General features: G+C 39.3%; 1 pseudogene; it reads right to left on the minus strand.

The window, feature by feature from the left end:
* Positions 1 to 1,246: 1,246 nt before the first annotated feature.
* The window catches only part of LOC125412661 (fructose-bisphosphate aldolase A pseudogene), a 73,577-nt pseudogene continuing 47,928 nt past the window's right edge, over positions 1,247 to 26,895 (minus strand).

The raw sequence follows: 26,895 nt of genomic DNA on the forward strand, positions 1-26,895 counted from the left end.
TACATCATAGCCCAGTGTATTCTAAGCAAAATGGAAGACTCATGATTCCATTTTTCCATGATTCCATCAGCTCCACTGATTTTATTCTATTCTCTTGATTTTATCTAATGCAAGCTCTTCTGGATCCTAGGAGAATGATCCTACTTAATTACTTTATCACCATAGTAAAATTATTTTAAAATGTATTTAATCTGTCATAGAAATACTATATAAGAAGTTCTTGACATTTTCTCATCAGGAGAATATCTGGATTATATTGCTCAAACCCTCCTGATATTGGAGTACAGTGTTGGTCCAGCAAGAATATGAAATCTAGGAAGAAACTGGTGAGTGATTGAAAGGTGGAATTTGGTAGAAAGTCATGTGTGAGCATTAGATTGAGAATTTTTTTCTTTTCACAATAAATAATATAAATGAATATAAAATACAAGACAGTTGAAAACTAAAAGACTTTATAATCTACATTAGTTCTTACCCAAGTTCTCTATACTTTTGAGATTAATCACAAGATTAATAGGCTGCCTCAGTATGTTAATAAAAATCACATACTATATATTAGAAATTCATGTTGATGTATAATGAACTAAACTCTCAATAGATATATGAAAAAAAATTTTTGCAACTCGATAAATATGTTTGTGCTTTATTTTGTATTTGTGTGTGTGTGTGTGTGTGTGTGTGTGTAGTGTAGTGTAGTTCTCCAAAAGCAAGTACTTAGCATAGTCTTTGTGTGTCTATTGTACAACTGGGACAAGTACAGCATGTGCTTTCTGCATTTTGTATTGTTATAATAGAACACCTTAGAGTGAGTAATGTATAAACCAAGAAAATTCATTTAGGTCATAGTTCTAGATGTTCAAGACAATGGTGCAAGTGCCAAGACTGGAAGCCAAGGAGTAGGAAGGTATCTATTCTGCTCTGAGTGCTAATAGCTAATACTTTGTAAGACCAGTATAACTTCTTTCCAGGGGTAGTAACCATCAATGACCTAATTTTCCACTAACTCTTCCTATTAAAATTTCACTGCCTCTCAACATTGTATAACTGACAGCCAAATTTCTCTCTCCTTGCTCCTTATCTAGTTCTTTACTGACAGTGGACTGGAAGAGATGGCAGAATTAGCACTCACAGACAACACCACACCAGTCACAAGGACAGCAAGAGTGACGGGAAGGAGCCTGAAGGACCCCACTTTAATACCAAGTGGGTAGGCAGGGGTCTGGACTGTTGAAGGGGCAGCCTTAGATCACCTCTGGTTAGTAGTGTGGTTAGAAATGAATAGAGATTCTCTGACGGTGTCTCCAGACTGACCACTTGGGATGTATTTTCCTTGGCAAGCAAAGCTGTTGGCCAGAGCTCCCTTGATGTATTTGCCCTGGGCAGTTTTCAGGTTCTCCTTCTTCCCACCCCAGGCCTTCAGAGCCGAGGCCTGCAGCATTCGGCCAGAAGACAAAGTTAAGACCCATGGCTTCAGCAGCGGGCACTTGTTGATAGCACTGAGGTTGATGGATGCCTCTTCCTCACACCAGACAGGAAAGTGACTCCAGGGACAACAGGGGACACTGTGCGATGAAGTGCTGTGGCAATTGTCATGGCAGTCTTCCTCAATAGAAAATTTCTGGGTACAATCATGGCCTGGGGTGACCAGGATAGGCTTCAGCAATGTGCCTTCCAGATAGACATGGTAGTCATTCAGAGTCTTGTAAAGAGCAGCCAGTGCCTTCTCAGTTACATTCGGACAGCGCTTTAAGCCACGGTCTTCATCAGGAAGGATTTTAGGCCCTGCAATGGGTGAAATGCCATTCTCCCGGCAGATGTAGGCATAATGGGTCAGAACACTAACATTTTCCATGATGGCAAAGCCTGAAGGAGTATGTCTTCATTCTTTAGCACACAACGCCATTTAGCAACGTCAACTCCATCCTTCTTATACTGGGCACAGTGTTCAGACAGCCTATCCAGTCCTTGGGTGGTAGTTTCTCCATTGGTTTCTGCCAGGGGCACCACCCCTTTTCCTACCTTAAAGCCCACGACACCGCACTTGAACTTGACATCTTGGGGAAAGGGATGCCCATCATCTGCCTGCTGGTGCAGTGCTTCATGGAGGAGGATCACTCCGACCCCCACCCTCATTGCAGGGATTCACAGGGTCATCAGCAGTCAGCAGCATCTGTCCGGAGAAGTGCCTATTCTTTCCCATGTTCTCCGTGCCAATGTACTGCAGCCGCTTGGCAATGCTTCCAGTAGACTCATTGCAGCCAGGATGCCCTTCTCTGGAGACACAGTTCGATGAGTGGTGTCAGAAAGCTCAAACTTCTGCTCGGGTCAGTGTCGAGTATGGGTAGATAGCGCCGGTGACAGCAAGTTCCTGTGGCGCTGGGAAAGAAGCCGGTAGAGCCTGGTCAGCTGCGAGTCGAGGACCAAGTTTCTAACACATGGATATGTGAGGTGCACTCAATTCACATCCTAGATACAGCATAGGGCTAACACACATTATTAGTCCCCTTCTTTAGACAATTCACTGTAAAGAACTATTCATACATTCACGAGTGAAACTTTTTAAGGCACTTCCTAGCCCAGTAGAAGGTCAAAATCTACATCTGTTCATAAAATATGTGTGCTGAGTGATTGGAGGCAGCACTACAGAGGTAGTCTCAAAGCACTGTACTAATGAGCCATGAAACAGGTGGTACAGAGCGATTTGAGAGACAGGAGAGATCCCTGTGGATGCCCAGAATCTATGAGGCCCTCACAGATGCATCTCCTCTTAAGACTTCACTTACTGGTGACCAAGTATTGGACTCAATTTGGAAGAAGCATGTTTTCAAAGGTTTATAATAACTAAGGATGATGCCGCAACATATAAAAGTACAGAAAATGTTACATAGTTGGATCTATCAAAATCAAATGGTATTTACCTCCGAAGTACCACTGGCCAAGTTTGGGAAAATGCTAGTGTTTTGCTTCAGTATATCGTTTTGTTTGCATGTATCCCTTCCTTCTCTCCACTCTCCCTGATTTTTCTCTTTTCTGCTCCATCCTCTGTCTCAGTTATTAATCCCACAGCTTCCAAGTAATAAGTATCTTTAGGAAGAGGAGGAGTTCTTCTTAGCCAACTCATGGTTAGAAAGCAAAAAAAAAAGAAAAAAAAGCAATATTTTCAAGATTTATAAGAACCAGTCAGTGCAAGTGTTGCATGGATTTCACACAGTCTCTATGGACTCGCTCCTGCCCATCTCAAGGCTTCTGTTCCAACATCTCAGGATATTTCCACAAAGAATGCCTGGTACAAACTTTTCTCTGGCGCAAAAAGATTAGGATGCCAAAGCATAAAGGTTGGGAAGTGTGAGGCAGAGGCAGGTGGATTTCTAAGAGTCTGAGGTCAGTTGGATCAGAGTGAGCTACAGGTCAACCAAGGCTACTCAGAGAAACCCTGTCTCGAAAAACCAAAAAATAAATTAAAATTACTGAAACCATAATTTCCAAATTGGCCAAGAAATGTATCTGGGTAGAACTTATATGTTGCTTATTTATGCATTTGTTTGCCTTTCAGTGGAACATGTTTAACTGGCGGTGTTTTAATACCAGAGATTTCCATTCTCGCCAACATTTTGCTTGAATGTTTGCAATTCACACCACCAACTGAGAAACTCTAACCACATCTTACATTCCAGTAGTTAAGCTGACTTTTCCTATTTGTCTTGCTAATATAACATCTAGTTGTAATTCTTGACTGATCATGTTAAAAATAATATCATTTTTGATATAAAAATAATAACATTGCATTTAAATGTGAATTCCCAGTAGGCGGTCTATTCTGCAGGAAGTTAAAACCACTCTCATCAGAAATATAACAAAACTAAGTATTTTTCCCAAAACATTTAGATACCATACAATTTTTAAAACTTTTATCCAAGGTTCCAATTTTTGCATCTCCCTTCATCTCCCACCTTCTGAATACTTCCCACAGATGACTAAATCCCTCACATATTAACTGTGTTCACCAAAATAAGGCGCAGAGACCCGTGGACGGGCAGATTATCATTGCTAAAATAATTCTGTGGTTTTAAAACTCCGCTGCACGCTGCAAGTATCTGGGGGAGCTTTAAAAAATATGGCTGTCCAGGTCACACCCCAGAGATTCTAATTTAATTGGCCTAAGCACCAGGACTTTTAAAAGCTCCCCAGGTGGTTTTAATATGCAACCAAAATTAAGAACCGCTGTTCTAAACCACTTGATTTACATATGAAACGATGAATCCTATCAACGATGCGCACAAACTCCATGTCAGGACACTAAAATTAGTCTTGAGGATCCCAGTTTCTTTACACCAAACCAGAGGTTTTCCACTGTGTTTTCCCAGACATTTCTTCAAAGTATTCAAGGAGTGTGGAGTTGATGGAGTGAGAAAAATGAGACATGGAGGGGAGGAACTTGAGAGAGAGAAACAGCATCACAAAGTGTGTGAAAGAAAGGAGAAATGGAACAACTGAGCACAGGGGAGGACTGTCCCGAGGAGGAAGAGGGGAAAAAAAACAGCTAAAATGCTTTTTTAGTATATTTTTTAATAGAGAATGCTTTATTACAAGTACATTATGACTTCCCTAATGCCTACAGATACTAAGAATGTTCTTTTAAAGCCATCAGAAATAATATTATTTTATGATTACTTACATTTTCATATACACACAGTATAAAATGATGTCCCTTGGGATTGCAGTGCTTCCACTTCCAGTCATACACTAACAAAATCCCCAATAGAAGACATGAAGACCTCTTTTCAAGTTCTTAGTAAGGTAAACCAAGAGGTTGCCCCCTTCCAAAAAAACAAATTAAGGCTATTGTAATGATTCTTGCCTACCAGAAACTGAAAGCAATACCTACCTCTATTGCTGAAGACACCACAGTGTGGACGAAAGACTTGGAGAAACTGAACTGGAACTAATCTGGAAGGCCCCACCCTAAGGACTAAGGACTAGCTTATATTAACAGAAGGAGCTATGGAAACTGCCAAGGGAAATAAGCAACCAATAGTCCTACCTAGCTACAATGACAATGAAGCACTACTATGACCAGAACAGCAAGATATTCTGAAAAGTGTGATAGCAGTACTTATGTCTTGTATAACCAGCAGCCATCTAATTGGATTTGAGGTCTGCTCAACAGGAGGAAATTCATGCTGGAACATGGTAAAACTAGCCAACCACTTGTGTCTGGAGAGGCCCAAGGACCACGGAGAAAAACTCATTACTGCACCAGTATAATTTCTAATTTCCTTCTAAATGCTTATCCTGAGGCTCACAGGTAACTGTAGCCCTCACTTCTCATGAAGGTAGTTTGTTTTTTGTTTTGTTTTGTTTTGTTTTCTTGGGTTTTGTTGTTGTTGTTTTTGGTGTTTTTGTTTGTTTTTGTTTGCAGCAGTAGCAGCAACAGATGATTACCATTACAGAAAGACACAAGTAGTTTAAATGCAAAAAACAATGGACCATGTGGTACCCAACACAGCAAGACTCAGGGAACATTTCAGAAGAGGGAGGTAAAGTTTGTAAGAGCCAGAGTACCATGGCATCTGCTGCAAGATAGTGTCCTCTATATGACAAAGAAGCTTCACCCAGGAAAATCTCAACAATACTGTCACCTAAGAAAGATGTAAAAATGTCAGTAAGAGTTGGCACGCCAGTGTGGATAAGGGAATACTCACAAGGCTTCAAGAAAGGATGGAGAACTACAAGCAATTAATGATTGCTAAAAAAAAAGGAACACTTAGTCTGCTCCAGGGAGACTTACGTGGTCCAGTTTGAAAAGGTCAGCCCTAAAAATATCCATGTGAGTAGTAAGAAATAAACTCAACAAGTTACATTTATAAATTTACATATATATATATATGTGTGTGTGTGTGTGTGTGTGTGTGTGTGTGTATACATATACATACATACACGTGTGTGTATATAAGAGTAAATACCTAAAGAATAGAGGTCATGAAAAAAGAAAAGGCTGGACCCCCTTATTCATTATTATAGCAGCTCCTATTTATCAATTCCAAAAACAAAAACCAAATAGACAACACAAAAGAAAATCTGACTTACAGGTGAAAGAAATTTTAATCTATTGAAAACTGATTGTTCAGAGAGCAATATATTCCCTTCTGAAATAAAAAAAAAAAGGCCAAAAGTTGGAAATCTCTTGACTTGGTGAATGAAGGGAGGGAGGACTCAGCATTAAGAGTGTTTAATGTTCGTCCTCAAGACCTGAGGTTCTATCCCCCATGTCAAGTAGTTCATAACCAGCTGTAACTCCAGTTCCTCTGCAGGGGATCTGATGCCTTCATGTGATCCCTGTGTGCATGCATACACAAGACAGGGATTCACACAAACACACATACACATACTAAAGACAGGTTTTTTAATGGAATGACAAACTCTGACTGTTAAAAGGAAAACACCAACCTTGCTTATTTACTATGTAATGTAAATTAGGGGTATCAATTAGGTTAAGATACTAAAAGCTCCTCTGCTTTTCTCATATCATGCCAAGGCTCGTTTTGTCATTCTTCAGGTGATTGTATCCTTCCATGAAGTACAGTAGGCTGAGAATGAACTTAGGGCCTTAGCTATGAGAAGTAAGAACACTTTTCAGTGAAATGACAAGAAAGAAAAATTGAATGAGTTAGGATAGAAAGCCGGAGAAGTTCATACAGAGGAAGGAAGGAAAGGAAGATTGGATAGACAATGTTAATTGAGAATGACAACTCTGAACCTTGATAGAAACTAGACACATGCTTGCTTCCAACACTGAGCCTAAGAAAAAGAGTGGCTAGGATGGTGAATTCCATGCTGTTTTGTTAGGGTTACTACTGCTGTGATGAAACACCATTACCAAGACTAATTTAGGCAGGAAAAGGTTTATTTGGCTTATACTTCCCCTTCACTATTCATCATCTAAGAGAGTCAGGAAAAGAATTCAAAAAGGGCAGGAAACTGGAAGAAGGAGCTGACACAGAGTCCATGGAGGAATGCTGCTTACTGGCTTTCTCCTCATGGTTTGCTCAACCTGTTTTCTTATAGCACCCAGAGACATCACCCCAACCACCCATAATGTGTTGGGCTCTCTCACATTAGTCACTAATTAAGAAAATGCCCTACAGACATATTTACAACCCAATCTAATAGAGGCACTTTCTCAATTGAGGTTCTCTCCTTTCAGGTGATTCCGGCTTGTGTCAAGCAGACTTAAAACCAGCCAGCACATTTGCTCTCTATAAGGAAGACTTTCGTCATTTATTATAGAACAGTGAGAACTTTGATCTAAAGTGTTGGATATAGCCATCCTTCAGCTCTGATACCAATTAAGGCACAACTGTTATTTAATAATCAAACACATATAGGTTGCTATTTAATAGTTTGTGTCTGAAGTTCTTTTAAATTAAATGTATTCCATTATTCTATGACAGTTTTATATGTGTATATAATGTATTCTGATTGCTCTTATTCCTCCTTCTATTGTCTTCTTTCCAATACCACCCAGCCCAAGGTTGTATCCATGGCGTAGAATTTCCATCGGTCCTCCATTCTTTCACTTTCATTTTGACTGATCATACTAGTTTCCATCAGTGCATAGACTCTGAAATAGAATTTCCTTGATATAGCCTTATTACAAATTACTTAAAGTAACACATAATTTATAAGAAAAATAGTCTTCATTTGTTGCCTTCTACATGCCCAGAAGCCCTTCTGTATTAGCAATGTGATTTTAATCCTAACTAAAGAACTATAAAACTAATATTATTATCTCCCTTCTTCATATAGAAAACATAGATTCATTCATCTGGTGACTGAGGGAAGCAGATGCAGAGATCCACAGCTAAGCCCTGGGCTGAGCTCCCAGAGTCCAGCTGAAGAGAGGGAGAAGTGATCATGTGAGCAAAGGGGTCAAGACCATGATAGGGATAGCCACAGAAACAGCTGACCTGAGCTAGAGGGAGCTCACTGACTCTGAACTAACAGTAGGAGAACCTACACAGGACCAAGCTAAGCCTTCTGAATGTGAGTGACATTTGTGTGGCTTGGACAGTCTGTGGGGTCACTCATTTATCCCTACTGCTTGAGTTGGCTTCTTGGAGCCCATTCTCTATGAAAGGAAACCTTACAAAATCTAGATATGGGAGGAGGCCCTTGGTCTTGTCTCAAAGTGACATGCTAGCTTTTGTTAACTCCCCGTGGGAAGCCTTACCCTCCCTTAGTAGTAGATGGTGGTGAGGTGGGGGTGAGGTGGGGAAAGCAGGCGGAGGGAAGGGAGTAGGAACTGGGATTGGCATATACAATGAGAAGATTGTTTTTAAAAATAGTAAAGGAAACATAGGTTCAAAATACCTTTTGTCACCTAAGATCACACAGTTCTAATCTATTTCAAACTACACATTCATCCCTCTGCTACTCTCTTCTAGCATTTCTTTAGCCTTTGAATCAGAGAGAAATGTTCCCATGCTTTCTTAATGGATGATCCATCAGTACTAAACATGAAAAAGTACATTTCTTCCATGAATGACACTCCTTTATGCCCAGAGACCCTTGAGAAACTGCCATTTTATGGTGAGCTGCAGCCTAACAGCTTTTTAAATAATTATAAAAAGCATTTTGTAAGACAAAGGTATATTTATGTATAAATGGTAGTTTGTAAATATCATCAAGTTTTATAAACTGTGTACATCTTATCGTCATGAAAGAGAAACTCATCTCCATTTGGATGTGAAGAGCTTCCTCATCTGTATCTATCTCAGACAAGCAATGAAGCAGTCATTTTAACGTATTTTTCTTTCTTCCTGGGAAATATCTATTAAGACAACAATACTATAATTGTAACTTAAAGTTTGAAAAACTAAACCTTGTATTAAGACTATTACAATCATATTGATTTTGTTTACTAATGACACGTTATCTTTAGGATAAACTAACCACAATGTACATATTCCCCATGTGAAAATAAATGAATATTTTTGTTGTATTACTTTGTATTTCAAAGTATATTTGTGAGGATTTTATTATAAATGATGCTGACTTTCAATATCAAAAGTATTCAGCTTCCAAAGGAACTTCACTTCCATGTTCCCTTCTTCACTATTTAAATCATCTGTCAGATTCCTCTATTTTCTGAAACTGTAAGCACTAAAACATAGATTATGGATTGGCGGTAGGCATTTCAATTATTGGCTTCTTAAGAAAAGTACAAAAACAAGTGCTGTGCCTATCTGTATAGGTAAGAATATTGGATATAAATTATATTTTCAAAATCAAACTACCAAAGGAGGTACAGCATTTATTCAAACCTACATGTATCAACTCGAGATCCTTTTAGAGACTTCCTAGACCTCAATACACAACTTTCACTCCCTGTAGACATATCCCTCCTTCCATAATAAAATATTATCACCTCATTTTCTGCATAACACCAAAAACTCAAACAGAGTCTAACTCTTACCTCATTAGATCCTTGTACAGATTTGTACAAATGTTCAATCAATTTAGCTAATTTATAAAGGTGAATTAATTATTTATTTATTTAATTTTTATAAATTTCTATTAATCACATTGTGGTAAATTATTAAAATTGTTTACTGGTATGGCATCATTTTGAATCTGGGCTCTATCTCATACCCAAGTTAGAGTGCGATCACACTGGACACAATTTCTAGTTCTTCATCTCTGCTCAATTCTTCTAGATATCTATTTCCTCGTGACCCTATTCCCAGGAGACTCACAGGTACAGTCTACAAAACTGAGTGAATTGATTCACCTGCCCTTCATGACTACGTACATGGATGCATTGCAGTAATTAGTTTTGCCATGTTTAAGAGGGTACTACTCTGTACACTCCACAAAACATGCACTTGTTCATTCTAAAGACAATTAGAATGTCCTGCTGGAAATTTGTTTGTATAATGTTCTAGACCACAGTAAATGCTTCTGCCTTGGTTATTACCTTGTATTCTTTCTTGGCCCTCACTGGTGCCCATCTTCTTTTGATGCAGGAGAATTGTCTGTATTCTGTCAATCATATTTTAATAAAACACTGATTGGCCAGGCAGGCAGTATAGGCAGGAAAGTAGAGGTGGAGCAAAAAGACTGGGAATATTCTGGGAAGCAAGAAGCTTCCTCTGACACTCCTGCGCAGACCACCAAAGAGGCAGGATGTAACCTACCCAGATGAGAAAGGTACTGAGTCGTATGACTAACGTAGATAAGGATAATGGGGTAATATGTGTTATAAGAGCTAATAAGTAGCCAGAGCTAAAGGTCAATCAGTTTATAATCCTATGGAGTCCTGTATGATTTTCTTTGGGGCTTGCCAGCTGTGGGGTACTGGGCAGGACGGAAACCCCAACAAGCCGGCACACATGTTACATTCTCTCTTGGACCTGTAAAAGTAAACTGCTGCTGATACTAATGCATTTCTGTTACAAGGTCTCATGTAGTTCAGGTAGTCAACGTACCTGGGTGTAACTTCCTCTCAGTTAATGGTATCCTATAGAGATTGCAGACACAAACTAGACATGGCACAGAGATTGACAAGGATATCTGACAGAATAATCCAACATTCAGTAAAAAGAACAATAAATTGAGTTCCTGACAACTTGCTCTCTCTTACAAGAAAGGATCCCACAAAAGATACAATGTGTTCATATCTATATCTCACCCCCAATCTCCATGAGAACAAAGTTAATTCTCCAGAAAAGACCAGATGGGGAGAAACAGAATAGGTGTGTCTGTACTGGTCATTTTGGAATGTAAGAGTTGACGGTAACAGAAAAGACTGTCCCTGGCCCATTTGTCATTACCACAACAAAGTTCCTGATGGAGAGTAACTTTATCTGGAAAAGAATGTCTACCTGGTGTATTAATATGTTATGTCATTTGAAGGAAAATGTTGCAACTGGAGATGATCATATTAAAGAATTAAATAAGTATTAGACAAATATCAAGCATTTCTCTCATTTGTAGGTCTGAAGTTTCATAGACACACAAATTCTTATATGTTTAGAAGAAATGAAAGAGAAAGTGTAACTGTCCAGTGGGAGAAATAAGATAAGGAAGGGCAGAGGGAGATGGGTGAATATGCTCAACGTACATTAAAGAGTTTCATGAAAATGACCTTAGATGACCCAGTATAAAGTAATTTTATGGTACCAAGAAAAAATGATATGCACTTCATATTGCTATGATGAGGGTCCCTTCTACTGTCACCATTATGGAAGAAATCCATGTGTAAAGAAGCCATCCTAACCTGAAATATGAAGACTGAAAGGCTGGAGTCCCACAGTCTCTTCTGAGTTCATGTCCTAAGTCCTCAGTTGAACTCAGGACCTCTCACAAGGTCCAATATATGAAAAGCATCACCCTTCCCACACTTTCATGATGTGGAACATGCTTCTCATGTGTGAACCTTTGGAAAAACAGTCATAGCCTCCTTCTCAAGTGGACTCTCTTTCCTCTCTCTTTCTCTCTCTCCCTCTGTCTTCCCCATCTCTCTCATGTATGTGTATATGGTATGTAAATATGTAATATGTAAATAGATTGTCAAGTGATCTAATTGTAACACCTTGAATTGTCAGTAGAAGAAAGCTAACACATCCCTCGCAGTAGGACCAGGATGTGTACCTGGTACATGAGTTATCTTGTTGGAGCCCAATTCCTATAGTGGGATACCATGCTCAGCCTTAATGCAGAGGAGACGGGCTTGGTCTTGACCCAGTTTAATGTACCAGACTTTGTTGACTTCCCATTGAAGCCCTTATCCATTAGGAAGAATGGGTGGGAGGTGGGCTGGGGGATGGATAAAGTGGAGGGTTGAAGGGTAGGAGGGAGAAGTGTGGTTAGAAAGTAAAATGAAATTTTTAAAATTTAATTAATTAAAGAAAAGAATGTTTCATTTCATTAAACTTTGAAATAAAGTTATAATTTCATTTTTTTAAAAAAGGAAGCCAGCACAAATTAGTTTAAGAGAAAATATAACTTGATATATGTTCCCCAAAAGTCAAAGAGGTCAGTCATTTGAGAATGTTGGGTATAAGATTTCACAAATAGCATTGGGAAATTATCAGGCTTGCCTTCTTCATTTGCTCTTCTCAATCTGGTTTTCTCTTAGGCAGAGCCCTTTCTATGTGATGGCAGCAACACTTCTCAACATCTTAGACATGTAGTCCCAATGGAAAAATATTGCTTTTTCTCTGAAGTGCAAAATACATGGATGAGCTTCAATTGACTTGTTTGGGTCAAGTTCTTGTTGCATAATACTCATGACAGTAAAGTTGTTGGCCATACCTTTGTGACATTGTTGTTCATCTCTCATCTTGAGGTGAAGGTGGGCTTAAGAGGAAGTTTCTATAGAACACAGAAGTTCACGTGTATATTTGTGATGTGTTCACTGTCCTATAAACTCACAGAAGAGGAATGTGTTCCACTCATATCTTGAAAAAGATTCCTCCACAAACAATGATCATATCACCTGGAAACAACAAAAAAATTAAAAATTTTATAAATTAAAAAAAAAACTCCCTCCTAACTAAAACTGAGAAGGTTGACTTATTTAATTGCTTTGGCAATGCTATAATTTGGGTAAAACTCACTATCTTTTCAACTCATTAGCTTGCAAAAGAGAAAATCCCACCAGAAGAAGCAGCAGAGTGCCAACTCTCCTCAAATTTGATGTGTGCATTACAATGAATGCACTTAAGACTTTTATGAAAAAATCCAATTTTGAACAAAAGTATTTTATTATTTCTTCTAGATTATTTGTTGGATTATAGTCCCTTCAACCCAAATCACAGTCAGAAAAATCTTTCTCCCCAATTTTATATTGAACAATCTTTACTTGAATAGCATCGACTGGTAACACACGTTTAATGAAGTGTTATAAAATAAGAAATAATACAATTTAAAGGCAGACTGAATCACAAATTAGAAACCCAAAAGCAAAACCATACAAAATGTGCCTTTAATGTACATAAGACTTTGAAAGACAATTAATGGGAAGGTCAGGGAATGGGGAGCATGCAGAAGTAACTGAAATACTCATTAATTTGTCTTATTTGGGGAGGATGAACATAGTGAAGTGCAGCCCTTCAGAAGATGATGAAAATATGGAGAGCAATTAAAGTTTAAAAAAAAGCTATGTGCAAGAAATTAAAGTAGATAAAGGGAATCACTTTGAAGCACATAAGGGAGCTAAAAGCTGCTGACAAGCTGAAAAGGTGACATGGGAATGCTTAAGGGCCATCCGAGGAGAGCTGGTTTTGACACTGCGAAAGAACAGGTTTCCAGCTACAATTAAAAGCTGCAGAGCCAGCCATCCCTGCTTCCATCCAGAGGGCCTTCCGAGTGGTAAGTTGATTCGGGCCACGGCAGCGGCCCCGGCGAGGGGGAGCTAGGACTTTCCCCGACCCCATAGACTCCCAGGTCAGCCTGCCCTGCTGGCTCCACCCTGCTAGCTTCCCGCCAGCCATCCCTGCGTCCATCCAGAGGGCCTTCCGAGTGGTGAGTTGATTCGGGCCACGGCAGCGGCCCCGGCGAGGGGGAGCTAGGACTTTCCCCGACCCCATAGACTCCCAGGTCAGCCTGCCCTGCTGGCTCCACCCTGCTAGCTTCCCGCCAGCCATTCCTGCTTCCATCCAGAGGGCCTTCCGAGTGGTGAGTTGATTCGGGCCACGGCAGGGGCCCCGGCGAGGGGGAGCTAGGACTTTCCCCGACCCCATAGACTCCCAGGTCAGCCTGCCCTGCTGGCTCCACCCTGCTAGCTTCCCGCCAGCCATTCCTGCTTCCATCCAGAGGGCCTTCCGAGTGGTGAGTTGATTCGGGCCACGGCAGGGGCCCCGGCGAGGAGGAGCTAGGACTTTCCCCGACCCCATAGACTCCCAGGTCAGCCTGCAGTGCTGTGTCCACACTGCTAGGCTCTCCCGCCTGCCATCCCAGCTTCCATCCAGGTACAAATTTCTATATTTCTCCCCTCCCACTGAGGCCATAAAATTTCCCCAGTTCAGCTGCCTTGCACACTGGGCCTGCTCTGTAGGGGCATCCCGGAAAGAGGGAGTGCCTGTGCTTCAATACCCTGCCTGGGGAAAGGTAGGCATTCTATCAGTGAACTCCCTGCCCAACAAGGGAACCTGACCCGATACCAGAAGCTCCAATAGAGAGCATTGGATCGAAGAGATGGGCAGACGCCAAGGCAAGACCTCCTCCAACAATCTGAAAAACAACATGAAAATATCAGATCCCAATGACCCTACAACAGAAGGATTTGAACACTCTAACCCAGATGAAGTGGAAAAAAGTGCCATTATGAAAGCAATAGAGTCCCTTAAACAGGATATGAATAACTCCCTTAAGGAACTGGTCGAGAAGTATAACAAAAAGTTTGAAGAAATGAGTATAGAAATGGATGAGAAATATAACAAAAAGTTTGAAGAAATAAGTAAATCCGTGAGTGATACCCTGAGAAACCAAGAAAAAACAATCAAACAAGTAAAGGAAACAGTCCAAGAATTGAAAACTGAAATGGAGGCAATGAAGAAAACACAAAACGAGAACCGGCTGGATATGGAAAACCTAGGTAAACGAGCGGAGACTACAGAATCAAGCATAACCAATAGAATACAAGAGATAGAAGAACGAATCTCAGATTCTGAAGATACCATAGAGAAAATAAATGCTCTGGTCAGAGAAAACGGCAAATCCAACAAATTCTCTTCACAAAACATTCAGGAAATCTGGGACACAATAAAAAAACCAAATCTAAGAATAATAGGGATTGAAGAAGGAGAAGAACTGCAGATCAAAGGACCAGAAAATATATTCAACAAAATTATAGAAGAAAACTTTCCCAACCTAAAGAACGATATTCCTATGAAGGTTCAAGAAGCATACAGAACACCGAATAGATTGGATCAGAAAAAAACATCCCCGCGTCATATAATAATCAAAACACAAAACATAAATATTAAAGAAAAAATTTTAAGAGCTGCAAAGGAAAAAGGTCAAGTAACTTATAAAGGTAAACCTATCAGGCTTACACCGGATTTCTCTATGGAAACCATGAAAGCCAGAAGATCCTGGATAGAGGTACTGCAGAAACTAAGAGACCATGGATGCAAACCCAGACTAATATACCCTGCCAAGCTACTGTTCACTATCAACGGAGAAAACAAAATATTCCAGGATAAAAACAAATTTAAGCAATACGTAGCTACTAATCCAGCCTTACAGAGAATATTAGAAGGAAAATCACTACCGCAGGAATCCAACATTCCCAACACGGCCTACAATAACTCGAACATCTAGCGACCATTCACAAGCACAAATTAAAGAAGAAAAACACATATACTCTACTACCTAACCAAAAAAAAAAATGACCGGAGTCAACAACCACTGGTCATTAATATCACTTAATATCAATGGACTCAATTCACCTATAAAGAGGCACAGACTTAGAGATTGGATACGAAAACAGGATCCAACATTCTGCTGTTTACAAGAAACACACCTCAACCACAAAGACAGACACCTACTCAGAGTAAAGGGTTGGGAAAAGGTTTTCCAAGCAAATGGGCCTAAGAAACAAGCAGGCGTGGCCATTCTAATATCTAACAAAATCGACTTCAAACTAAAATCAATCAGAAGAAATGGAGATGGACATTTCATACTCATAACTGGAACAATTCATCAGGAGGAAGTCTCAATCCTGAATATCTATGCTCCTAATATAAAGGCACCCACATATGTAAAAGAAACTCTTCTAGAACTCAAGGCGGTCATCAAACCACACACACTAATAGTAGGAGACTTCAACACTCCTCTCTCACCAATGGACAGGTCAATCAGACAGAAACCAAACAGAGAATTGAGAGACCTATTGGAGGTATTGAATCAAATGGACTTAACAGACATCTATAGAACACTCCACCCAAATAGGAAAGAATATACCTTTTTCTCTGCAGCTCATGGAACCTTCTCGAAAATTGACCACATACTCGGTAACAAAGTAAACTTCCACAGATACAAAAAAATATTAGTAACTACCTGTGTCTTGTCAGATCACCATGGACTAAAATTAGAATTCAACAACAGTGCTCCCCCCAGGAAGCCAACAAACTCATGGAAACTGAACAGTCAACTACTAAATCACCCCTGGGTCAAGGAAGAAATAAAGAAAGAAATTAAACTCTTCCTTGAATTTAATGAAAACAAAGACACAACATACTCAAACCTATGGGACACTATGAAAGCAGTGCTAAGAGGAAAGTTCATAGCACTAAGTGCCCAATTAAAGAAAGCGGAGAAAGCACACATTGGAGAATTAACAGCACAATTGAAAGATCTAGAAAAAAAAGAAGCTGATTCACCCAGGAGGTCTAGAAGACTGGAAATAATCAAACTGAGGGCTGAAATCAACAAAATAGAAACAGAGAAAACAATCCAAAGAATCAATGAATCAAAAAGCTGGTTCTTGGAGAAAATCAACAAGATTGACAAACCCCTAGCCAAGTTAATCAAACGGCAGAGAGAGAACATGCAAATTAATAAGATCAGAAATGAAAAGGGGGACATAACCACAGACACAGAGGAAATTCAGAGAATCATTAGATCTTACTATGAAAGTTTATATGCCACAAAGTTGGAAAATGTAAAAGAAATGGACATTTTTTTAGATAAGTACCATATACCAAAGTTGAACCAAGAACAGGTGAACAACCTAAATAGACCTGTTAGTCGCGAAGAATTAGAAGCTGTTATCAAAAATCTCCCTACCAAAAAAAGCCCAGGACCAGATGGTTTCAATGCAGAATTCTACCAGAACTTCCAGGAAGAGCTAATACCTATACTCCTTAACGTATTCCACAATATAGAAACAGAAGAGTCATTGCCTAACTCCTTTTATGAAGCTACAGTTACCCTAATACCAAAACCACACAAAGACACAACCAAGAAAGAGAATTACAGGCCAATCTCACTCATGAACATCGACGCGAAAATTCTCAATAAAATACTGGCAAACCGAATCCAAGAGCACATTAGAAAAATTATCCATTATGATCAAGTCGGCTTCATTCCAGAGATGCAGGGCTGGTTCAACATACGCAAATCTATCAATGTAATCCATCATATAAATAAACTGAAAGAAAAAAACCATATGATCATCTCACTAGATGCTGAAAAAGCATTTGACAAAATTCAACACCCATTTATGATAAAGGTGTTGGAGAGACTGGGGATACAAGGATCATACCTAAATATAATAAAAGCAATATACTGCAAGCCGACAGCTAACATCAAACTGAATGGAGAGAAACTCAAAGCCTTTCCACTAAAATCAGGAACGCGACAAGGCTGTCCACTCTCTCCATACCTCTTCAATATAGTGCTTGAAGTTCTAGCAATAGCAATAAGACAACATAAGGAGATCAAGGGGATTCGAATTGGAAAGGATGAAGTTAAACTTTCGTTATTTGCTGACGATATGATAGTTTACATAAGTGACCCCAAAAACTCTACCAAAGAACTCCTACAGCTGATAAACACCTTTAGTAACGTGGCAGGATACAAGATCAACTCCAAAAAATCAGTGGCCCTCCTATACACAAAGGATAAAGAAGCAGAGAGGGAAATCAGAGAAGCATCACCTTTCATGATAGCCACAAATAGCATAAAATATCTTGGGGTTACTCTAACCAAGGAAGTGAAAGACCTATTTGACAAAAACTTTAAGTCTTTGAAGAAAGAAATTGAGGAGGATACCAGAAAATGGAAAGACCTCCCCTGCTCTTGGATTGGGAGAATCAACATAGTAAAAATGGCAATTCTACCAAAAGCAATCTACAGATTCAATGCAATCCCCATCAAAATCCCATCAAACTTCTTCACAGACCTTGAGAGAACAATAATCAAGTTTATATGGCAAAACAAAAAACCCAGGATAGCCAAAACAATCTTATATAATAAAAGAACTTCTGGAGGCATTACCATCCCTGACTTCAAACTCTATTATAGAGCTACAGTATTGAAAACAGCTTGGTATTGGCATAAGAACAGAGAAGTCGACCTATGGAATCGAATAGAAGACCCAGATATTAACCCACAAACTTATGAACACCTAATTTTCGACAAGGGAGCTAAAGGTATACAATGGAAGAAGGACAGCATCTTTAACAAATTTTGCTGGCATAACTGGATGTCAACCTGTAAAAAAATGCAAGTAGATCCATATCTATCACCATGCACAAAAATCAAGTCCAAATGGATTAAAGACATCAACATTAATCCGTCCACTTTGAACCTGATAGAAGAGAAAGTGGGAAGTAGTCTACAAGATTTAGGCACAGGAGGCCTCTTCCTAAGCAGGACCCCAGCAGCACAGACAATAAGAGAAACAATGAATAAATGGGATCTACTGAAACTGGGAAGCTTCTGTAAAGCAAAGGACACTGTCAGTAGGACAAAAAGGCTGCCTTCTGACTGGGAGAAGATCTTCACCAACCCCTCATCAGACAAAGGTCTGATCTCCAAAATATACAAAGAACTCAAGAAACTAGGCACTAAAACTCTAATTAACCCAATTAAAAAATGGGGTACTGAACTTAACAGAGAATTCACAACAGATGAACTTCGAATGGCCAGAAGACACTTAAGGTCATGCTCAACCTCCTTAGCGATCAGGGAAATGCAAATCAAAACCACTTTGAGATACCATCTTACACCTGTCAGAATAGCTAAAGTCAAAAACACCAATGATATCCTATGCTGGAGAGGATGTGGGGTGAGGGGAACACTCATCCATTGTTGGTGGGAATGCAAACTCGTGCAGCCACTGTGGAAATCAGTGTGGCGGTTTCTCAGGAAACTGGGAGTCAACCTCCCTCAGGACCCAGCAATTCCACTCTTAGGAATATACCCTAAAGATTCCCGATCATACTACAAAAGCATTTGTTCTACTATGTTCATAGCAGCACTATTTGTAATAGCCAGAACCTGGAAACAGCCTAGGTGCCCCTCAATAGAAGAATGGTTAAAAAAGGTGTGGAACATATACACATTAGAGTTTTACTCAGCGGTAAAAAACAATGACATCTTGAATTTTGCATGCAAATGGATGGAAATAGAAAACGCTTTACTGAGTGAGGTAAGCCAGACCCAAAAAGAGGAACACGGTATGTATTCACTCATAAGTGGATTCTAACCATAATTAAAGGTCTTTGAGCCTATTATTCGTGATCCTAGAGAAGCTAAATAAGAAGATGAACCTGATGAAGATTATTTAGCTATCCACCAGGAGGTAGGAAATAGACAAGAGTCCCAGGTAACCTCGGGTGCATGGGGGGGAGGGAGGGTCGATGGAAGGGGAGAAGGTTAGAGAGAAGGGAGTAGGGGAAGAAAGGGGAAAGCTTGGTGGCCTGGGATGGGGGGGGAGGGAGGAAGGATGAACAAGGGATCAGGGAAGATTATATTTCAACTAAGGGACCCATTTTAGGGTTTACAGGAGACTTGAGTATATATGGGATCCCAGGTCCAAGGAGAGATCCCCCAGATTGCTCTCTGGACAGAGGAGTGGGTGCCTGAATCGGCCGTGGCCCATGTCCATACTGATGTATATTTTGCTTATCACCATAGATCCTGCATCTGACGAAGGATGGCGATACAGTCGGAAACCCACATTGCAGCACGGGACTGAGCCCCCCGAGGTCCAAATGAGGAGCAGAAGGAGGAAGAACATGAAAAACGAAGTCAGTACTGCGAGGGATGCCATCACCCACTGATACAAGGGAACGGATCTGATGAGAGTTTACCAAGGCCAGTTGGACTGGGACTGAAAGAGGACGTGATCTAACCAGACTCTCCGAATTTGGCCGGATTCTCTGACTGTGGCTGACCCGAAGTCTTTCTGAAAAGCCATTGACTATGACACTGGGACCTGTTTCCTCTACATATAATGGATTTTGGGGATCCAGTCTGTTTGGACACTCACCTTCCTGGACCTGGAGGGAGGGGGAAGGAACTGGAACTTCCCACAGGGCAGGAAACCCTGACCGCCCTGGGGGACGAAGAGGGAGGAGGAGGGGGAGTAGGGGGAGTGGGAGGGTGTTGGGAGGGGGGGTGGAAATGGAAACTTTTATAATTTAATAAAATTTACTAAAAAAAAAAAAAAAAAAAAAAAAAAAAAAAGCTGCAGAGATACTGACATTGAGCCCAAGCGCTAACATCATAATTAATGACAGTTGGTATGATCTCAAAGTCTACGAGATAACTCCAATCCATTAAGGATTGTCAGTAAAATAATTTAAATGATCAAATTACATATGTATACATGGAAACTCAATTCAATACTCAATCAGAAACAGGACTGTTAAGTCATTAAACAGTACGAAGTAAAGAAGCAAACTTTATAGATTCTTTTCAGTTTAAAGGGATTTGGGGTTATCAACCAAATAAGTTCTGCCCTTCCTACCACTAACATGCGAAAGAATTCTGAAATGTGATGGGAGGAACGTTAGACTTTCAGGCTTGGCCTTAATTGTGTCTGGGTTAGCATCCTAAGTTCTTTCTCACTGTTAAGGAGGTGATAGGCCAACCACATACTTAGAGAGTGAATTCATAAATGACCACACGGAAAGAGGTTTAGTTTGCTTCCATGCAGAAATCGAAGATGTAAATATTAAATATTAATTTAGTTAGTATTAATTTAGCTTATACCTTCAACCTACTTAGATTAATACACAAGTATCAAGAATTTACTGACAAAAAAGATTTGTTCTATAATATAAAAACATATTTTATTGCATTTATTTATTTTGTCTGTGTGTATGTTCATGTGTTATACATGCTGGTTCTGGTATTCAACCCAGGTTGACAGGCTTGATAACAAGTTCCCTTACCTGCTGAGCCACCTCATCAGCCCTAAACCAAAGGACATTTTAGAAACAGCTGAAGAGAAGCAGAGAGAGAAAAGAGACAGCATATGGTTGATCAGTCCGCAAGAAGAGTGTACTGTTTGAAGTGGCAGAGGGCAGCTAAGAGACGGATGTGCCAGAAAAGCCCCTTGCAGTGAGTAGAGGTTAATAAGCAACTGGTCAAAGTGAAGACACTGTGCGACTATGAAGTTCTCCACGCCAGTGAGACAGCTGCCTCGGTTCTTCTCCCCATAAAGCTCGGGAATATCACGGAAGAGGTCAGAAAGATTGAAAGAGCCAGAAAGCAGGTGAGAGATTACGGGGGAAGTGGTGTCTCCTAGACATGATAGGCCTGTCGCGCTTCTGCATTCACAGCAGCTGTGGCTTCCCGGGTAAGAACTGGGCAGATTAATCGAGTCAGTACTCCAGTATGAACGGAGAAAGACCTCAGGAGCTGGGACACTATTGACAGTGGGGAGCTACTACCAGCTCCTGGGAAGGCAGGGTCAGTATCTTTCCCGGGTGTTTTGCCTGGTGCAAGGGTGCCCATGTGCTTGCCAATGGTTGGCACTGGACCATGTATATATGAGCAGCAGTAATGGGGCAGAAAATGAACTGGAAGAACTATGTGGAGGAAGGATGTGAGAAGAGTTGAGGTCGTGGCAGGTGGATACGACCAGAGTAAATTGTATACTTCATAAACTTTATTGAAAACTACACCAAAGGGACAAAGCAATAAAACTTAAAACATAGAAAGCAGATAGCTGAGAAAACTTAGTGTCAATCAGGCAATACTCAGAAAAATTAAGAAGGATAAAAATCTTACAAAGTCTCAAAGAAATTTACTAAGAGATCAAGAACCAGCAGAAAAAATGAAGTGAAGGAGGGTCAGCAACAGAAAGGATCCCAGCTTGCCTGATCAGAAGCCGAAACTTTCCAAACCCTGACAATGGCAAACAACTGCTCCACCCCCGGGAGAGAGTGAATCCCGAGCTTCCCCACGCTGGGAAAGCCCACCTCTATCTGGTGTGGAAGCAGGGAAATCGAGTGGGAAGTGCATGATCAACTCTATGACTTTTCAACCATTATGTATTTCACAAATTCTTGGGCACCAGGCTCCTAAAATCTAAGAAGAAACATAAAAGAAGTTTTTATCAGAAATACTGGCCTGAAAGCATATTTTAAAAAATACTGGAGAGATTTCCAGTTTCCAATCAGCATATAAGGAATACAGATGCAACAGTCCATCCTAATATCCATGAGAAAAAAATTGTAAACTTTTATAATGAATAGGTCTTATTAAGTCTGTCAGAGAAGTCCCATTATGATCCAAACAACTATCTTCAAATTTGGAGAAAACAGAAAAATTACAATACACCAAAGAAAATGTCTACTTTCACAGATACTAGACTAGGTAGCTTGATCTGGAATTAATAAATTGGTGGAAGCTTATTGCCAAACATCGTTAAAGATAAATATTGCACTCAGGAGGCAGAGACAAGCGGGTCTTTTTGAGTTTGAGGGTAGCCTAGTCTACAGAGTGATTCCAGGACAGGCTCCAAAGCTACAGAAAAACCCTGTCTTGAGAGAGACAGAAATATAAATATGCCAGAGAAGCTGATTTTTTTGTAACAACTAAAATATTCCTCAGCTTTACCTGAAATATTCATATCACTTCATTTAAAAAAATACTAGGTTGCTGTAACAGTACTCAAGTACTGGGATTAAGCAGAAATAGACCAACAAAATACAATAGAATGTCCAGAAATAAGTTCATATGTTTATGGTTAGTTTATGTGATGTATAACCAACTTAGTTTATAAAGAAGCTTATTTTACTCAAGGAGGAAAGACAGTTTTCAATAATTTCTGTTATTTAAAGTGAATATCCTAATGTTACAGATTTGCGCACAGGACACAGAACTATTAGAGTAGAAATAGCAAAAACCTTCTTCTCCTTTGTCTGAGTATTACTTTTTGTATAAGACCCCAAAGTATAAGCAAAACTAAGCAAATCAGGTCATACCATGCTACAAAACTTCTACATTTCTAGGAAAAGGTCCAGCAGACTGGAGAGACAATACACAGAGGAGCAGTATATTTGCTATTAATAGATCTAATAATGAATTAAGATACAACGTATGACAGCCAGGTGGTGGTGGTGGACACCTTTAATCCCAGCACTTGGGAGGCAGAAGAAAGCAGATCTCTGTAAGTTCCAGGGCAGCTCTACAAGAACTAGTTACAGGACAGGCTCCAAAGCTACAGAGAAACTCTATCCTGGAAAACAAAAAGATGCAAAGTATGTAAAAACCAGAAACTGCTAAGAACATTAACACAACTTAAAAATGATACAGAATCTAAATAGACATTTCTCAAAAGCTCAAATAGTCAACAGGCTTATGAGAAAACAGTCAGTATGAGTCATGGTCACAAAGTAAGAGATGAAACCATCATCAAACAACATGACTTTTGTATGCAATGACTTATTGCATGACTAATAATAACAAACATTGACGAGAAAGTGAAAAAAAAGAATATTAGCATACAGTTGATCAGAATTTAAACTTATGCACCTTTTCCTGAAGATAGTAAGGAAAGTTACTCATAAAATTAAAGCCAGAACTCCATTTGATCCAGCAATCCCACTTCTTTGCATGGATCCCAAAGAAATGAAATCCAGATCAAAAGATGTCTGTACATTGTGATTCATTGAAGCATTGAGCAGAATATGAAATCTATGAAATGAATTTGATTTTCCATTGATTTAAGAATTGAAGACAAGAGAGCAATAATGCAAACCATGCACACAGAAGATTATCATTCATCCTTTGAACACAGGAGGTCATGTTACTTTCATTTTGAAAACACAGAAGGAAATACTCGTACTTCTGAGAAATCTAAATTTCCAAACTCATAAAATTAGGAAAATGGTGGTTTCAGTTTTAGAGACAAGGGAGCAGCTGAGAGATACTGTTTTAGGGCTATACATGTTGTCTGCACTCGATAATTAAGTTCTACGTGTTTAATGTATAGTGTAGTGAGTGGCATGAATAATAATGTAATGAAGCCAATTGGGTTTCTTGTAGACAATGTATAGTTGAGTCTTCTTTTAGACCCACGTGTTAGTCTCTTTGATGATGCATATTTGGGCCACTGATCTAAACATAATTTTAGGAACTGTTGGGTTACATAAAAATCTATCAAGGTTTTGACTTTTGCCTATTTTTTGCTTTTGTTCATTGCTCTTATGTTTCTTCTACTAAGTTTTTGGAGGATATAATCAAACACTACAGGCAAGCATTTCATATGATTATTTTTCTCTCCTTCCTTAACACATCTGATAGAGCATGCTTTTGTTTTACTTGATACACTCCAGTTCACAGTACAAAACTGTAGCTAATGCATGGTAACTTACAAATAAGAATGTATAGCCCTTTCTCAGGATCTGTAATGGATGGATGCTAAGTACCTAGCATGTAACAAAATCAACAGATACTCAAGTTTCTTGTATAAATTGATATACTGTTTGTCTATTACACATGCACAACCCCCCATATCCTGTATATCATCTCTAGAATACTTCTAACTAACTTAATGTAAGTGTCATGTTTAAGGATGATAAATGATTTCACTTATGAAGCAACTACCGAACTCTACATGTTTGAAACAAATGCAGTTTTTAAATTTGTGTGTGTGTGTGTGTGTGTGTGTGTGTGTGTGTGTGAAGACACATGAATACTATAGTATTTTTCAGAATTTTGAGGACAACTCTCAAAAGTAAATTCTATCTTGTCACTTAGAAAGACTCATTGAGCACTTTTAGGCCTTGGGCCTACTTGAAAGCCCTTCCACCCATTAATCCATCTCAATGAGCCAACAGGTCCAGTCTTAAAGTAATACTGAACATTGGTTTAAGCTACAGACATGCAGCCCACAAGTGGAGGTCAAACACTTCTGTCATGTAATTTAACAAAACTTTCTACTTCTTCATGTTTATCTCTTTTTTAAGTTAACATTCATTTTGCTTATACACAAATGTAGTTATCAAATAAATAATTCCTACTATTGTTGGTTTTGGTTTTGAATTTTTGACACTGGCTTGCTTACCTTATGTATCTTTGGAGTCTGTCCTGGAACTAGCTCTTTAGACCAGGCTGGCCTTGAACTCACAGAGATTCACTTGCATCTGCTTCCTGGGTGCTGTGATTAAAGGCATAAACCACTCCCTTCTGGTCTTATTGTTATTTCAAATAAATTGCAGCTTTTTGTTCAATTAAGAATAATAAAAGGGAAAAATTTTATTTTAGATGTTGAAAATATGTCTCAGAAATATAGTGCTTAATATGCAAAAAACTCTGAGTTTAATCCCACAAGGAAAATGGTTTTATTTTATCTATACTTATTCATTTTTTAATTGCCTTCTTTTCTTTAAGTATTTCTGAGTTTTTTACTTATATCATTTTCCTTATCAATGAAGAATGTAGATTTCTATTTCCTTCAAGGAGGCCTATAAGCAATAAATCTAAAATTTATTTCTTCAATATTTTTATTGTGAGAAAATACATATAACATAAAATTTTTATGCAAACCATTTTAAGTGTGCAATCCAGTGTGGCTAATTACAATCATATTATTTTGCAACTACCAGCACAATTTATCTCTCAGATTCTTATAAGCATCATAGTTTTGCGAACAACAAAATGAAATACAACATTTCTCTTTAAAATATGAAGAACTGGTGTAGGATAAAATTTCACTGTGAGTCTCAAATTCACCAAGAACTGTCCTGGGTTTGTTAGGCTGTAGTCTAATATCTCTGGGAAACAGTATTTGCAGAAGGACGAGATTCTTCTTGGTGCTGGATTCCTGAAAGGATGCAGGATTCAGATTGAAAATTAATTCTATTAAAGTTGGATCCAGTCCCTCAGGGGCCTAGCTCTGCTCTTTCAGGAGATATCAAGAACCAAGGCCAGCTGAACTGGGACTGAGCGAGCATGTGATCAAACCGGACTCTCTGAATATGGCTGACAGTGGGGGCTGATTGAGAAGCCAATGATAATGGCACTGGGATTTGATTCTACTGCATGTCTGGCTTTTGGGGATCCTAGTCTGCTTGGGTGAACACCTTCCTAGGCCTGGATGGAGCAGAGAGGAGTGCCTTGGACTTCCCACAGAGCAGGATACCCTGCCCTTTCTTAGGACTGGAGGGAGACAGGGAGTGGGGGTGCAGGACGGAAATTGGAGGAGGGGAGGAGGTGGAAATTTTTAATGGTATTATTTATAAAACAATTTTAAAAAAGAACGAAACATTTATATGCCATCCAAAAGGCTGATACATGTATGATATATGTACACTTTGCACAGAGATGCCCAAGCTGGAGGCATGGATTATGGTTGAATTTGTGACATAGCATTATCACCCTGCTTTCATGACCATTCACTCTAGAATAGGTGGTACAGGAGTACTCCAAAGAGATACCTTATTTTATTTATTAAACAAGAAGGGGAGAAGGGTTAAACTGTAGTAAGCTTCCTCTTATACAAGCTGGTTTTGAAGAGCATGAAATAGTTCCCAAAACTGAAGAATGGATATGACATCATCCTAAAGTTTGAATACCTAACGTCATGATCTCTGGGGTTTCTCATATCCACTATACGGTAGTATTCAATAAAGATATAGTCTAGGAGCTTGTCTAAGTTATGGCGAATGCTGGCTATCCTGGCGGTGGAGTATTAAGTGGCACAAACTCTTTTCATTATTTTTAAAATATAATCTAGGTAGTAGTCACTGGAGCGACAGAATACTGCCAAATAATTCTGTCCTTCAGATTGATTCAACCAACTGATTGTGTTGCATGCTTTGCCTATAGATGATGTGACTTGATTTTAATTTACTGAAAAAATGTTGAGTGGATGAACTGGGTATAATTCCAAAAGAAAATGCTGTAGAAGCTAAAAATTAATGG

The sequence above is a fragment of the Myodes glareolus genome, chromosome 3 (assembly GCF_982192425.1).
Source record: "Myodes glareolus chromosome 3, mMyoGla1.1, whole genome shotgun sequence".
NCBI lineage: Eukaryota > Metazoa > Chordata > Mammalia > Rodentia > Cricetidae > Myodes > Myodes glareolus.